This window comes from Diuraphis noxia, unplaced genomic scaffold (assembly GCF_037042655.1).
Source record: "Diuraphis noxia isolate RWA-SAM2 unplaced genomic scaffold, SU_Dnox_SAM2 contig0002, whole genome shotgun sequence".
In the NCBI taxonomy this organism is placed as follows: domain Eukaryota; kingdom Metazoa; phylum Arthropoda; class Insecta; order Hemiptera; family Aphididae; genus Diuraphis; species Diuraphis noxia.
In genome coordinates, this window is record NW_028301712.1 from 20,705,923 (window position 1) to 20,723,777 (window position 17,855).

Here is a 17,855-nt window from a genome sequence, read left to right on the forward strand (position 1 = left end):
TCTCAAAATCATTAATTAAATTTATTGCTCTATAAAAATAATTTGAAAAATCAATCGTGAGAGGATGGCATTGCTGTAGATTTTCTGCTGGGTACTGTATCATTTACCACCGCTTAGATCTGGACTTAAAGATATTTGACATAATAAAAGATCACAATGTAAAACATAACAAAATACAAAAAATTATACATAAAACTAGTCCACAATATATCTTTATTGAATCCCATAACACAATAGTTCTAAATGGCCAGACACTGTAGTGTTACCTACAGCTACCGCTCAGCCTATCCAAAGGCAATGACCTAGCGCTCATTTCCGATGTCCCTATATTTTTTTTCAATTTTACAGCCAGTATTTATAATCCTATCATTGTGTCAAACCGGCTGCTGGTTCCCGTTACAGTAGATCGTTACATATTCGGTTTCTTGAATGGATATCTGCATAGCCGGTCGGTGTTTTCAATTATTTCATAATTATTTTTAATATTTCAATACGGAAACAAAATACATCTATCCAGAAATAATTTAGGTACATTTTTTCAAACACTTAATAAGAATGTTTTGCTACAAAACAATTTTATTATACCACTAATGGTTCAAAGTGCCCCTTAACAAATATGGACGTTGAAACCAGTGCATAATGTTTATGCAGGTGTTGTTCCGCTATTGTTTCATTTACTGCATCCGTCATCAAATTTGGCTTGACTCTGTGTAATTTGATTGACTGCATATTTATGCATTGTAGACTGTAGTAGTGTAGTCAAACATTTTCAATGTGTTATTAAATTTCGTGTTATTTTATTCTACCTATCTATATTTTATCTATACTTAACTAAATGTTGTTCAATTGACTTTCATCTTTATCTAGATAGTATTTATTTAGTAATAATAGTATAATACCGATGCCATTAGTTAATAGGTTATAATTTATAAATATAGAACAATATTGTGCTTGCTTAAATGTAATGTTGTAAAATTGATTTTCCAACATCTAAAAACATACAATATACTTTTTATTTTCATAAATTTATGTATATTACGCACTATTTTAAAATAGATTGCTTATTTCAGCACTTGGTTTTCTAAAAACTCATAAGATAAATGGTTAATTATGATCGTAATATTCCTATTCGTATTCTGATAATAATTGAAATTTGTAATAAAACCTATATTAGTTATTGGCATTGACGTACTGGCGTAGCCAGGAACTTTGTAAGAGCAAGAACTATAGGGGGGCATAGCCCTGGTATTACCCAACCTGGCCTCTAGTTAGTGGTCTTGAATTTTTATTGACACTAACTCCTTAGGGAGCCTTTGAAGCATAATACACGACTGCATTAAATCAATCTTATTTTTTCGTAAGACAGCCTGAACAGTGAACATAGTTGCTTCACTCGTGACCTGGTTAATAACTTGATTCCAGGAAGGACGCCTCAAACCTTGTCCAGTTTTCCCTCTAATGATTGACTTTAGATTCAACGCAATATTATTGAGTGTAAAAAAATTCATATTTTTCACACTGCAGAATATCAGGTGATAAAGAATTCTATTTTAGTTACCTATTCTATTTTAACACATTGTTTGAATTTTCATTTGTTTTTATACTTTTATAGTTGATAATTCATAAAGTTATGGTACCTATTGTGGATGCATATATTTTAAACCTAGATCTACAGAAGTAGGTAACTAATACTGGTATTTTATGTATTATATATATTTTTTTTTTTTTTTTTTTTATTGATCTTTGTAGCTTCGGTGATATGGGCCATTAGCTTTGTACTTAAATTTACATTGTACTATTACATGTTTTAGGTGACAATTAAATTACAATAATAAGGGAACTTTGAGACTTATGGCTGTTGACTATATTTATTTTACTTAAATGTATTTGTCTATTTCGGTTTTCCTGAGGAATGACATGATTTTTTCAGGTTGACAGTCGGGTACGATTATTTCGTATAAATTCGTTGGTATATTTAGTTTTTCTCTTTCTTCTTCATTTGATCGGCATTCTGTCATAAAAAGGTATTATAAATTTATTTGATAGTGTAATAATATATTGTATTTAATTTAAAAGTAATTTTACGTGGTATTACCTATATTCTGAGAAACAACAATGTATTGATTTTAGATTGATAAGTAGGGTTTTTGGGTCTGTATAAACAATATACGTTAAAAACATCAATTTTAAAAAAAAATCTTGTTTTTGATATTAAAAATTTGATATTTGATATGTAAAAAAGTCAAAATATTTTGACTGTATCATTGGTTCAGATTTGATCTACAAAAACATAGCTCATTTTCATTAGGTTTTATTATTATTAATTACAAATTTTTTCAAGTACCTATTAAACATAATTTTCTAATATTTTATCGACAACTTTTCTATATTTTATTTTATTGGTTTGATCTTTATCGCTTTTACCTACGATGATCTGAGTTCAGTTAAACAAGCGTAACTTTTTTTTTTTTATAAACTGAAATTTCTAATTGTAATTTTTTTAGATTCTGAGCGGAGCGATGAATGTATTGATTTTATCATGATGTGCGTGTTTTTTTTTATGTGTCTGTCATTACGTTTTGGGGCAGTAAAAGTGCTTCGATATTTGACTTCATCACCTCGTTCGATCAGAAAGTGAATCTAGTTGGTACATTGGGGGTCAAACGTAAAAAATTCTTAATACTTTTCTAAATAATCGAGAAAAACAAACTAAAAATTAAGGGAAAAACTGGAAATTTTACGCACACTCATTTTTCGACAAAATCGATTTTGGTTTTTGATGTAACTTTAAAACGAATGACCATAGATACATGAAATTTTCATGAATGTTTATATAAGTATATTCTATCCACCATGCAATTTTCAAAAATTTTTGACTTAAGTTGAACTATTCATAGGCATTTGAAATTTTCGATTATCATCAGTTTTTTTAAAATTAATATTGATAAAAATTTATCTGTTGGGCAGAAAAGCTTGAAAATTTAATATAAGGCTTCTAACACATTTTAACAAAAGCAGTTGAAAAATAAAATAAATTTATAGTCACAATTTTTTTTTATAACTTTATAAGCATTCAATGTTTGAATTTTGACAACATACGTAAAAATCACGAAAATTCACAAATTGTTTTATGCTATAAATTCATAAAAATGTTCCTTTTATATCTAAGATTTGAAAATTTAATACATGGATCCTATCATATTTTTACAATAGCAATTGAAAAAAATAAAAGAAAAGGAGACACAATTTTTTTTACAAGGATTCAAAGTTTGAATTTTGACAACATACGTAAAAATCACGAAAATTCATAAATTGTTTTATGCTAGAAATTCATAAAAAATGTTCCTTTTATATCTAAGATTTTAAAATTTAATACATGGATCCTATCATATTTTTACAATAGCAATTGAAAAATAAAAGAAATGCGTAGTCACAATTTTTTTTTTACAAGCATTCAAAGTTTGAATTTTGACAACATATGTAAAAATCACGAAAATCACGAAAATTCGCAAATTATTTCAAACTAGAAATTCATAAAAAATTTTCTTTTTAAATCTAAGATTTGAAAATTTTTAATAATCTATAATATATCCTAGACAGATAAACCGTCTTCACTCAGAATCGTTTTTCGTATACAATGATATAATATCATTGGATTCAAATTTAATTCCATCCATTACATTAACCCACTTGTAACCTACTGTACAGCAGAGCGACATCCACGACTTACCCGCCTTTTTATTTTTATTGATAATAATTGTTTAGAAACTGCACGTGTTTAATATAATATAATAATGTTTATAATAATAAAATATATCATATTCTATATATTTATAATATTATTCACCAAAATATTTATTGAATCTTCATTAGAAAATCTAATGGATTTCAACGTACAATTCCATTCTACCTATAACTACAGAACTCATTAAACGGAAATTAATTCTTAATTAAGATTAATAATTGATGAAGATCTATAATATATTTGATTTGTAGATACTAATAATATTTAAGACTGTAATAAATTTCTATCTCTCTTTGATCGAAAATATCGCGACCATCTATACAGTACCTACAGATAAACGCATGACCCACCCATTACTTCATTACTTACAAATTTCCCTCCTTTAAAATAACAATCATCAATAATACATTATACATATTAAAGTATATTTATACGTATATAATATAATTGTATTACAGCAGAACATAGATTTTATATATATTTATATATTCCATAATATATAGGTGTAATAGATATATTATATATATTATACTCAAATTGTAAAATATTATTATGTAATAATATAATGATTTGTAATGCATGTGATGATTGTGAATACCTACGATTTAGTGTTATATACCTAATATTCGAATATTTAAACCAATTAATAAATTAGCATTAATTTAATAATTATTTATTTAATACTTATTATCGGTAATGAATAAGGCTATGGTTTTATTGATTTATACACGTTTTTTGACAGAAAGGTAATAATTCATGTATAAAAAATAATTATTTCAGTTAATCTCCGTTAAATTGAATAGGTTTAATCTTTTTTTCCTATAAGTGATTTTCCCCTATTCACATGTTTTTGATACATCGTGTTAGATCATTAATTTATTACAATAATTCATATGTATTTATAATAAAAAAATCAATAACAATAAATGGTTATATGACAGATATTTTTCGATTAATAGTTTGAATATATTGAAAAAATGAAAAAAATGTATTTACTTATTATAATTAATAAGTAAAAATCTATTGTAGAATTTTATAATTTAACATAAATAATATGATATTATTAAAAAATGTAACATGTAATAACTATAATAATATTTTATATGATACATAGAATATAAATAAAATTAAAAAAGGCGGGTAAGTCGTGGATGTCGCTCTGCTGTACAGTAGGTTACAAGTGGGTTACTGTAATGGATGGAATTAAATTTGAATCCAATGATATTATATCATTGTATACGAAAAACGATTCTGAGCGAAGACGGCTTATCGGTCTAGGATATATTATAGATTATGAAAAATTTTCAAATCTTAGATTTCAAATAACATTTTTTTATGAATTTCTAGTATAAAATAATTGGAACATTGCCGTAATTTTTACGTATTTAGTCAAAATTCAAACTTTGAATGCTTGTAAAAAAAAATACGCATTTCTTTTATTTTTCAATTGCTATTGTAAAAATATGATAGGATCCATGTATTAAATTTTCAATTCTTAGATATAAAAGGAACATTTTTTATGAATTTCTAGCTTAAAATAATTTGTGAATTTTCGTGATTTTTACGTATGTTGTCAAAATTCAAACTTTGAATGCTTATAAAGTTATAAAAAAGAATTGTGACTATGAATTTCTTTTATTTTTCAACTGCTATTGTAACAATATGTTAAGAGCCTTGTATTAAATTTTCAAGGTTTTCTGCCTAAAAAAAATGTTTATCAATATTAATTTTAAAAAAACTAATAATGATCAAAAATTTCAAATGCCTATGAATAGTTCAACTTAAGTCAAAAATTTTTGAAAATGAAAATTGCACGGTGGATAGAATATACATATATAAACATTCATGAAAATTTCATGTATCTATGGTCATTCGTTTTAAAGTTACATCAAAACCCAAAATCGATTTTGTTGAAAAATGAGTGTGCGTAAAATTTCCCGTTTTTCCCTTAATTTTTAGTTTGTTTTTCTCGATTATTTAGAAAAGTATTAAGAATTTTTTACTTTTGACCTCCCAAAGTAGCAAATAGATTCACTTTCTGATCGAACGTGGTATTGAAGTCAAAAATCGAAGCATTTTTACTGCCCTAAAACGTGATAACAGACACAAAAAAAAGTAAAAAATAAAAACACACATCATGGTAAAATCAATACATCCATCGCTCCGCTCAGAATCTAAAATAAATTTTTAATAGTACTTAAAACTGAAAATAAATGTGACTCGTAATCATTTCGTGACATTATGATGAAAAAATCAATACAAACAGACATATTTTGGTTCGCTAATAAAAGAATCATATATGGATAAAAACGTAGGTCATCGTTTGTACATCACCTGTTTACCTGTGTAAAAATATCATACATATCTTTTACGCATCAGTGGCTAATGGCATAACACATTTCCACCAAAAATGTACATTTCCTTTTTCCACCAGTACAATAATTTCCGAAAAATGTGATATTGACCACTTTTCCATCAAAACAATATCTATACTTGATTTTTTTTTTTAATGTGTTTATATAATTGTCACAATAAACCATTTTTTTTTTTTTACAATGCTATTGTATAAAAATAACTTAAATTAATTCAGTAAGATGATTATTATTATTCAAAATAAAATTTGAAAATAAAATATGGAATACAATTTGCGGTTTTATATATGACAACATAACAGGTGTATGAAGGATAAAGTATAATCGGAAACTACAAGAAGAATTCGGTTTGGCACCAGTCAGTAGCTTTATAGATGGTAAATGTATATAAATATACAATGGTGTGGTAACGCAATGCACATAAATGAAAAAAAAGACGGTTTTAGAGTGGTACTGTGATAGAAACCTACGGAATGATACCTCGTGGATGGCCTAGAAAGAAATGGATTGATACAGTGAACTAAGATTTTAAGAAAATAAGAGTACAAGAGTGGAGAACGATAGTACATAATAGAAAAGGCAGATCGTAATGGTAGCGAAAACTTTTAAATTGCAATACATGACAGTAAAAGAGAAGAAGATTTAAAATACTACAAAACATAGACAAATAGAATAATATTATAGATTTTCATAAATAGTTTTTATAGCAATAAGAATGTAATACTCTGTAACGGTACCAAAGTCAGTAGTGAGTTGTATGGGAACCTACGTATGTACTTATTTTACGGTTTCTAAACGTATTTTAATACATCGCAATAAACATTTTTTTCCAACTTAAAATGTTTATTTCCACAATGTGTAAAATTCAGAACAATAATTGTAAATGATATAAGATTTTTTATAGCAAGAGTGACAGAATGAAAAAACCTACCAGTGAATGCACTTTGACAATTAATTAAATTAATCATAATTATAATTATTACCATACAAAGACAGTTAGGAACAAAGTTAGATTTTTTTATACTGACTTGTATAGTTAATTAATTTTGAATATAATCGTTGTAAAATATTAATACGAACGTTTTGTTTAAGCTGGGAATCTTCAAAATTAATACAGTTTCTCTTTGTTTTTTTTTCTAACTTATAAGAATAGTAAATCTTTTCTTTCTTTTATTGATACGTACGTATATATGTACCTAATACATACAACAGCTGTTGGACGCCCAACATAACCAGATTGTAAAGCATAAAATCGATACAAATGTTTATAAAAGTGATTCAATTATCCGATACATAGTGATTCTAATAAAAGGTCAATTTAACATTGGTAACATAAGATTTGGTTTGATGTACCTATCCTTTTTGATTCCAATCAACGGTTGATTCTATAAGCTATCATATTATATACAAAACTCACTATAGTTTAGGTACCCGGTAGTATAATATAAGTATTTTATAATACAAAATTCAAAAATTGTAAACATTAATATATCAATAATGTTATCAATATTTATATTATAACTATAATATACCTTTATTCTTGTTCTTGTACTGTTCAATATTTTATTTCTCTGCCACGTGAAGTATTAAATATGCATACATGACATGATACAATTATTGTATTAATAGCAATAATAACTTATTGAGTCAGATAACTCTGAGAAATTTTTAAGTAATTGAGTTTAGTCAGGAATCTCGAATTTTGGTTTACATTGGGTTAAAAAATCTTGTGAAAATGTCAAATCAAACAATCATTTTTGAAGGATCCTGGATACTGGGGGGACGTCGAGCAATACACGGAATTGAAGTTTGTAATTATGAACTTCTTTGTTATTAACAAAAAAAAAATTATCATGATTACATTTTTTTTTACATATGGCTACATAGTTTTGTGAAATTTAGTTACAAAAATTCAGAACATGGGGTTCTGGAGTCACGGACTTAAAAAAATTATCAATAAAGAAATAATCATAGCCTGCTGAAAAACCTGGTTTTTACAAAATTTCTGATGCATATAGTTATTAAGATGGTTTCCTGTTTGATCTTATTTTATTCAGATAAGTATAATATTTCATATTTTAATGTATAACCAATAGGTAAAAGGTACTAATAACGTTTTTAAAACCATAGATCATGTATATATTAACATTTAACTAAGCAAAATGTATTCATTTATAAATATATTATATTATATTATTTGTAAATTTGTTTTATTTTAAATATAGCTTAAATAGCTCTCTTGAGGGATTGCTTGCATATGAATTGTGATGGATTAATGGAATAATATTTAAACATAAACTAGAGTATACGTATATAATTATAATAAATGTAATTTTTTTTTAAATGTATTACTATAATTGTTCCAATTCACCAAGTACTTTTACAATGCTTTTGATGTGAAAGTTTAAAAATATATTATGATCTATAACAACACTTTTAAACTTAAAAAATTATCAAAATCAAGATCGATATAATAACACATTGTTTAAAATGATAAATTTTAAATTTTTTTCGACCTTAAATTAAAACACATAAATATTTAGTGCAATTTACCAATGCACTAATTAACCTTTTAATATTAATTTTATTGTCATATCGTATTTTTATAATGCTTAATTGACAATGAGTTAAAATAATTTGGACCCAAATAAACCACAAAAATCCAACCAAACGATTTATTTATGTATGTTATAAGAATATCATAATATATTTCATTTTCTTTTTTACAATTCTAAAAAGTTATAGTTTCATGTTTATTAAATTACTTAACTAAAAAAATAAAAAAATCTTATTCACTTTTGTGTATAGGTATTATTAAGGTTACCTACCTACCTTATAATGACAAAATGTTCTTTTGTGTTTATATTTCATTATGTTATTTTTATTTTTGTTTGGTTCAATATTAATTTATAGTCAGTTGACGTGTGGGAACTGTGGATTATAATGAATATGTACAAATTAATTGTTCATTATAGGTATTGTATAATATGGAGGAGGTCGTAAATCAAATTTCAAGGAAAATATGCATTTCCGTCAACAAAATAGATGTTTTAATATTATTCTCATAAAGTATTAACCATATGGCTAATTATAGATTAAAAAAAATATTTGTAAAGTAACTAATTCATGTATTTAATATTGTAATAATTGTGACCTTCAACGTTAAATTTACTGAAACGATGTTTAAGTTATATGTAACATACAAGTATTAATATTTGATACTTATCAGGCGAAAAATAAATTAAAAAAATTCGCCATAATCTCCGAGTTATTGATAGTCTGGTTGTCACTTACATCTCAAGAGTCGAGATAACAACAACAAGTAAATAACAATTTTGATTATTTGGCAGTAGCTCCAGACTCACACTCACCCTCTGATACTAAAGGTGATGTATTCGAGGGCGACGATAGGTATCTATTACGAGTATACGTACTCGTAATTGATAACCATCGTTTCGGTGCGATTTTATCAATTCAATATACCGCATATTCCATCTAAATAGTCTATACAGATGTCGGCTGTCTTGATTTCCCGATTTCTATTCAAATCCATACGAATATCTTATGAATAATTTGCTTTCCAAAATATTGATTTTACACGAGACCCACCACATAATTCACAATCAAATAGGATCAGCTGCGGTTCAATCAGTGCAAAGTTATTTGAATAAATATATTATGCTGGACTAGGTATATAGTCTAAAAATGTTGTAGTAATTACTTACATTAAAAAAGTAGTATATTATATAGTTGTGGATCAATTATATGTTTTTATTTTTATTTTTGTGATGTCGCACTTGTGATTTTTATCCCGTATACCAGCTGGTTAACATTTATTTCAATCATCACGTAAAATGGAATAATTAAATAATAATCTACATTATTTCTATACCTATAATAATATGTAGGTTTCTATTATATTAACTCAATCAACATATAATAACTAAGGATAATAGTATCGTATAAATTCCATACCAATAGTTACATAATATGTCATATGCATAGTAGTTTAACATAATTTATACAATAAAATAATTATAATATTTACCTTCAATAGCAACTAATAAGTATATGTTCAACTATGCTGATTTTAATGATAAATTATTATCTTAAAAAAATATGTACATGAAATCGAAATTAAATATATGAAAAGTTCTAGGAATTGTTATGCTCTTCAAACTGAAACGCATTATTCGGATCTTGTGTGTGTTGATTTTTGACAACTCTGTCTGCCTTATGAGCAGGGTTGGGCAGTATCAAAGATATGTACCAATGATACAATTGTATCGAGTATCATGATACATAATTTTAAAGTATCAAGTATCATGTATTATGATACATTTTATACCAGTATCTTGTATCTTTTTTTGCCAAAAGATACAAGATACTTTTGTTGTAAAAATATGTACTGAATAGTGCCAAGACATTTCGATTTTCGTTATTAAATAATTTCGTCACGGATTGTATTTTTATGAACAATTGTCCAGATGCAATCGAGTTGAAATTAACGACAACGAAAAAATGTACCACACAATTTTATAACTTGTAAAGCTGTAAGATAATTTGAAAAACATAAAATTAAATTAAGGTGCCCGTATTTCCGTAGCCCATTATACGGTATACGTATCTACAGTTATACAATTAAGCACTAAAGCACTTAACTGAAATGTATACAAATTAAGATGTAATTTTTATGCAGTCTATTAATTTTGGTGTATTTATATTATATACTGGTGTATTACTGTATTAGTTATAAACTTATAAATTTATAATGTGTACCTATTTACTTGTTATATTATTTAATATAATTATGACTTTATAAGTATTTATTATGTGTTCACAGTATAGTGAATTATGTATAGACGTTTTAAGTTTAATAGTAAATAAAATTCGATTAGAAATATAAAAGTATCATGTATCTAAGTATCTTTGATACATTTATCATGTATCTTGTATCTTTGATACATTTATGATGTATCTTGTATCTTTGATACATTTATCGTGTATCTTGTAACTTGTCTACATTCACAATGTATATTGTATCTTGTACCTTGATACACTAAATGCATGTATCATGTATCATGATACTTTTTTTTTAGTATCTTGCTCAACCCTGCTTATGAGAAACGTACATCGTGACGCATTAATGAGAACGGAAGTCCACTAGAAAATTGGTAAACAGTTTAATTTTTAAATGTTTCCTTAAGTAATCTATTGGCTATTTAAACATTTCCACTAATAACTCAATCTATTGGTATTTTAATCACAACAAGAACGTGGTACAGAAAGATGGCCCCAGAACAAAGACATGTGCGCGTAAAATCCATATTATAATATGTCAATTTTAAGTATAATATCCGAACACTAATTAAAAAAGGACACCTGAACTCTACTTATATTTTTTTTTCAAAAGGTATTTTTTTAATTTAAAAATATATAATATGCTTGTTTTGGTAAAAAAATCCATAAATACTAAAAATAAATTTGATTAATTAGAAATTGTTTTTACTCAACTGTTAACATTTAAAAATTAAATTCAAGTCATTTTTATTATCAACGTTCTGTATGCTTTATACTATGTATATTATATATCATTATATTTTCCGATAGATTTCATAACATATTTGAAACGCCAAACGCCGTTATATTACGAGTATAGTAGCGAGCTCAAACTTGTGTGGTGTATATATGGCACGTATATCCATTACAAAGATTTCCCATGGCTCTAGTCATAACAATAATATAGGTACTCTATTCTTTATAACCTTATATAAGTGAATAGAGAGCAAGTCCGCATTGTATTTGAAATGTGTGTACTAAACTGACTGCATATCGTTTCAATAATAATCTTACCCTATAGGTTTGCCAAGCCAAATAATGATTAAAGTGTTTAGAACATTTTGAAAAAAGGATTGCCAATCTTACTTAAACAGCTACTACTTGTGTCAAGTTAGCAAAACAAAGTTGATTGAACGAAATGATTATACATTTATATATTTAATATGTATCTCTTTTTTTTAAACATAAATTAACAAAATAATTGCTAAAAACAATTAATAGCGTACAATATAGTATGGAATGTAATTCAACTGTTAATTATAATCGATATTTCCAAACTGAACTTTATAATACACTCGGATATATATATATAAATAAACCTCTCACTATTATAGTACTATAGTTCTAAACATTTGATAAATAATTAAAACATTAATTTAACGTTATGAATTTATAATAATATAAATTTGGTCAGTATAATTTGTCAAATTTATCAAATTTTATATCATGTTCATCTATTTAAAAATATCTAAGTACTGTCCATATTAGAAATTATATGATGCACTGTTTGACACTTATTTATCATTAACGCGATTTCTTTCATACTAAATTTCATATCGTTGACAATGTATCTATCAGCATAAAGTTCGAGTTGGGTGAGGTAATATTTAGATAAATATTATAATTAGGTTATTCTGATGATATCTACAATCTACTCATGATTCAATATCATCATAACATTATTAAATATATCATTACTAAAAAAACTACAATAAATATCTGTAATGTACAAAATCTATTAATGAGTAATAACTATATGTGTGTGTGTACATAGATTAGGTTAGGTGTGTAGCTATGTACCTATGTAAAATAAACAACAACAATATGATATGAAACAACAAGGTATCAAAAGTACTATAAGTAGAACCCCTAACTCGATATTCAGATCAGTCTACTCATACTAGCAAAAACTATCACACACCCCTTAATATTTCGTCACTAAAATTATATAGCAGTTATTATTTTAAATTATTCATTGAAAAAAAAAAATGTGTTCATATTATTTCCATACTAAATTCCATCATCATTCAAATCAAGTAACATTATCCAGGTAAGAAATTATATTAATATATATGTATTCACAAACTATAACAACAAAAGTATCATAAACAACAAATTAAAGACACGTAGACTCAGGTGTAACATAAATTAACTTAACTTACTTTTATAAATCTATACTTACGATCCCAATCAATCGTAATAAGTATATGCTTTAATTAATAATAAAAGATAGGATAAAGAAGGTCGATATTCAAAATCCCTTTGATTATTATCAATTAAAATAGCTAACTATAACACCCCAGTTAATATATTATTATCAGTGCGAGTTTATTTTTAATTCATCACAATATGCAATAACTACCACTCATTAAATTTATTGTTTTATTATTGTTTTTTATAAAATTATTTTTTTATATACATTTGTTTACAAATAAAATGTTAAATATTTATTATTTGTTATTTACTAGTGTGAATAATCACTCCTTTTATGACCAACAACCTACTGAAAGTAGTAAACATATTAGGTATAATACTCCATATGTATGATTTATCATACAAATTGGCATTCATATTCATTTTGCAAGCGTACGTAGTGGAGTGATATTCTCATACTGATTTTCCTAGCAAAAAAAACATGTAAGTTCACATTATATCATTGGCTAGATGCCTACTTAAAGTAACGGCAAATATTTTATTATAATCATCCGTACAACATTTTACTTCTTAATAAAAACTATTTAATAAGTCAGATAAAAACAAACACTGAAAAAATACACTTATCCATATGTATTAAAATATTTTTATGAAAATTACAAATGCTCATATTTTTATAATATATAGGTAGCACATAAATTGTTTCAATTGTAATGCCTAGAGTAATATTAATTAGGTATACGGATTGTTGATGAAAATGTTTTTCACACTGTTTTTATAATATTTTATATCTAACATTTAAATAATTGTAAACAAAACTTAATATATTAACATTAATTAATATACCACGATGTTTATGGGTTTAAATTAGTGAGGCTGGTAAAAAATTAAAATTTTCCAGCCTATAGATAACAATTGTATGTTTTCTGAAATGTTATAATATAATATTAGATTAGAACTGCGTCAACTGATTTGAATATTATAACTTAGATTAAAATGTTAATCTGTAAATATAGGTGATAAGTAGAAATTAAGCAAGTATGTAAGAAATTAATGTAAATTAAGTATGTAACGCTGACTAATAACCATGCAGTTGATGCCTCAAACAATTAATAAAAATAAAATTAGATTAAATTTTAATATCAGGATGATTGCAAAAACACACTGTTCTCATCGTTATTCGTGTTTAAATATATATTATTTAGTTTTACTTTTAATTCAAAAAAAAAACCCCAAAACAATTTCTAGAAAAAAATGTATTTATTTTATAACAAAGTTTTTTTTTTTTTTATTATTGATCTTGTAATTTACATGAATAAATTTTCGCTTCGACAACACGGGCCACTAGCGTTACATTTTTAGTAAAATACAATTATACAATAATAAATATTATGATATAATATAATTTAAATAGGTTAACAATATTTTAGTTGTGACTTACAGTAGGTTTATTATTTTTATTGTTTTGAAAACTTCTACTGTGTTGGATTCATTTTCAGGGTTTGGACCTAGACTTATTCCGATGTCGTGGCTTATGTTTAGTTCTTCTCCTTGTATTTGGTATATTCTATATACTATATTGTGAACTAAATTAATATTCAAATTCATCTAAATCAACATTGAACACAATCTGGTACACTCATTACTTTAACCAAATATCCAAAAAAACATAGATTCAATCTATTTTTAAAAGTAACAAAATGCATCAATCAAGTTTTGAATATAAAAATATAAAAATCAAAATTAAATATCTAACTATAGGTAGGAAAGTACCTACGTAAACATTATCTTATGTTACCAAGTGATTACACTCTTAGATTAATATCCATTTATGTGAAGTTTTCACTTAATCAATAACGAAAATACATGGCATGATTTATATATACCTCAAAGATCAAGTTGGTAAACAACACTTCACTCATTGTGATCAATAATATTAATATCTGCCAAACTTCGAAGTACCTACGCATAATATTTTTAACCTTGCATTTAAGGTATATTAAATTTATCATATCAAATACCTATACAATCATCCAACTTCTGAAACTATTGCTTTGAAAAATAACGCAAAACCCGTTTTATCCATAATTGATTAACTACAATACTACATACATCATAAAATTAAAAGTTTTTAAATACCTATAATGAGTAACTAAGTAACTTTATTACAAACTTTGACTATGTTATTATTGAATTATATTATCGAATATATTTAACACAATAATATTATTTTCCATGAGAATAAAAACTATAAATTAAAATCTATTTTTCACTTTTAAAGATTCACAAAAATACGTGTGAGAAGCTCTACAACCAAATCTCCAATCAAACTTCTTAATAGAAATAAAATTATATAACTTAATATATATATATATATATAAGCCTTTATTAAATGTTAAGTATATATTTAAAAAAAAATAAAATATTATCTACAACTAATGGCCCAGACTGCCACCCAGTAGCCGATGTTTATACGTTCAACAAAAAAAATAAAATACGTGTATGTTAATATATACATATACTAGTGTCATGTTAATATTATTATGCCAAACGTCTTTATGCGTGCTTAAGCCATAGTTTGACATTTTTGATTGGTATTAACAAATATATGTTTGTACAGAAGCGTATGCACGATATATAATATATTATATAGGTACTATATACGCTGAATATCGGAACACAAGGCTTTATTTAGTACTTAATTCACTTTAATATTTTACTCTGCTTTACTATTGTTTAGCGGTCACACAAGTATAATTACATGAATCGTAATCGATAAAAAAAAAAAAAAAAAATGATTCATTATACTCAACGATATAGATTATATTCATTATATTTATTATGTCAAAAATGTTTTCAACTAAATAATTTTTAATGATGACATTAAAAAAAAAAAAATTAAATTTCTGTTTAATCACTTGATAATAATACTATGTACTTTTTAATGTTTACTATATCTGATACGAATCACAGCTAATTGATCACAAGTGAAATTGGCCTGCATAAAAATTGAATTGTCAATATTTCAATAATTTTAATCTGATTATCGATAAAAAAAATAAAATCATTTGTTTTTAAATTAAAATAGTTAAAAACACAAAAGGAGAAATTTATGCAACTATTTAAAATCTATATTATATAATTTCAATTTAAAACTTTTATTTTTATTGTTAATTATACAAGACATTATTTCTATGAACATGTTTATTATACTTTTTTATGTAAATTGTTTTGATAATTTTAAAAACCAGGAAGTAGTTGGCTACAAATTAAAAAGATACAAGTTGAGAAGAATAACACATTAGACAAAGCGACAGCCTATAGTGATTACTTCATAAATTCTTAGAGAAATGTGTACAATGTAAGTTATATGAAATGTTTAAAAATCTTATTTATAAATTAAGTTTGTTACATTTAAGTTATGGATCATTTATTTTACTCTGTTTGAGAAATTATATTATTTGTGTAAACAAAAATTGTAAATTTATATTGGTTTATTCTATGTTAATATATTTTATTTTTCTTAGTTTAAATACTGAATGATAAATGTATTGTCATTATAATCATAGTAACATTTATCCCGAGTAAAGTTAGATTATTAATTATTATGCTGGTATATAAATATAATATATTATAATTATGATTATAGAAATTTGTTTTAACTACGATACGAGTGTAAAATCATTGGATCCAATGATGAAAATCATGGATGTGGCCATTAATGCATTTAACAGATCTGATTAATAATTTAAAACACTTAACTAATAACAACAATTTTTAAACACATAACCATTTTTATAGTAATTATAATCGATTCAATAGTGATTAATTTTCCTCAGATCGCTAAATACCACTTGATACATTTACACTTATAAACATCGTAAGTAGCATGAATACATCACATTGTATAGCCGAACACTATTAAATTATTGGTTTTTATACAGCCATTTGTAATTGTTTAACACCTTGAATGACTATATCTCGGGACAGTTAATATTAACAATATGTATACTTTCCACGGGAAAATATAATTTTTGGTCTACACATGCATAATATAGTATCTATATTTAATATTTGAGAAACAAATATAGATTACAAACTATAAAATACATACCAATTACAAACTTTCATGGTTCCAAAAACCACACGATGAATAATAGAAGTACAATTTATATTATACATTAATAACAAAAATTTTGTACAACAAATCATAAATTTAGAGATGATAGAATGATCGGCGCAAATCAGCAAACAATACCAAAGAGGTTCATTATGTTCATAATGAGTAGATTTAGAAATCTAAAAATATGGATGAAACAGAATGAACAGATTGTCTTGGTATCTATTAGAGAAACTTATAAACTGCAGTGTAATGACTGTAATGTATATTATTGATTTTATTCTATAAGCTTGTTACTTTTGGCTTTTTTTAACATTGTTTACGATAAAGCGACTGATGTCTACAATATATTTTTAAAAGATTATATTAATAATCAATATTCACCTATATATAGATAAGGCGATGCCTGTAGTCACCCATCATTTATGGGATTTTTTTTGGATTTATTGTTATCTTTTTTCAACTCTTAAATAACACTTTTGTTTTTATAATATTAAAAGTTAAAATTATAATTAGAAACATTAACAAAAATAAACTGATATTCTAAGACTTTTTTCATAATGTGAGTATACGTAATGACATTTGCGATAATCGTACGTTGAATTTTATTTTTAAAATATAAGTA

The 17,855-nt window shown here is 25.2% G+C and overlaps 1 long non-coding RNA gene across 1 annotated transcript; it reads left to right on the top strand.

Moving 5' to 3' along the window:
• The first annotated feature begins 12,865 nt into the window (after positions 1 to 12,865).
• LOC149058202 (uncharacterized) lies at positions 12,866 to 16,597 on the top strand. The gene is made up of 2 exons (XR_016190288.1): positions 12,866 to 13,006; positions 16,362 to 16,597. It is a non-coding gene; the product is annotated as an uncharacterized LOC149058202 (long non-coding RNA).
• The last annotated feature ends 1,258 nt before the right edge of the window (positions 16,598 to 17,855 follow it).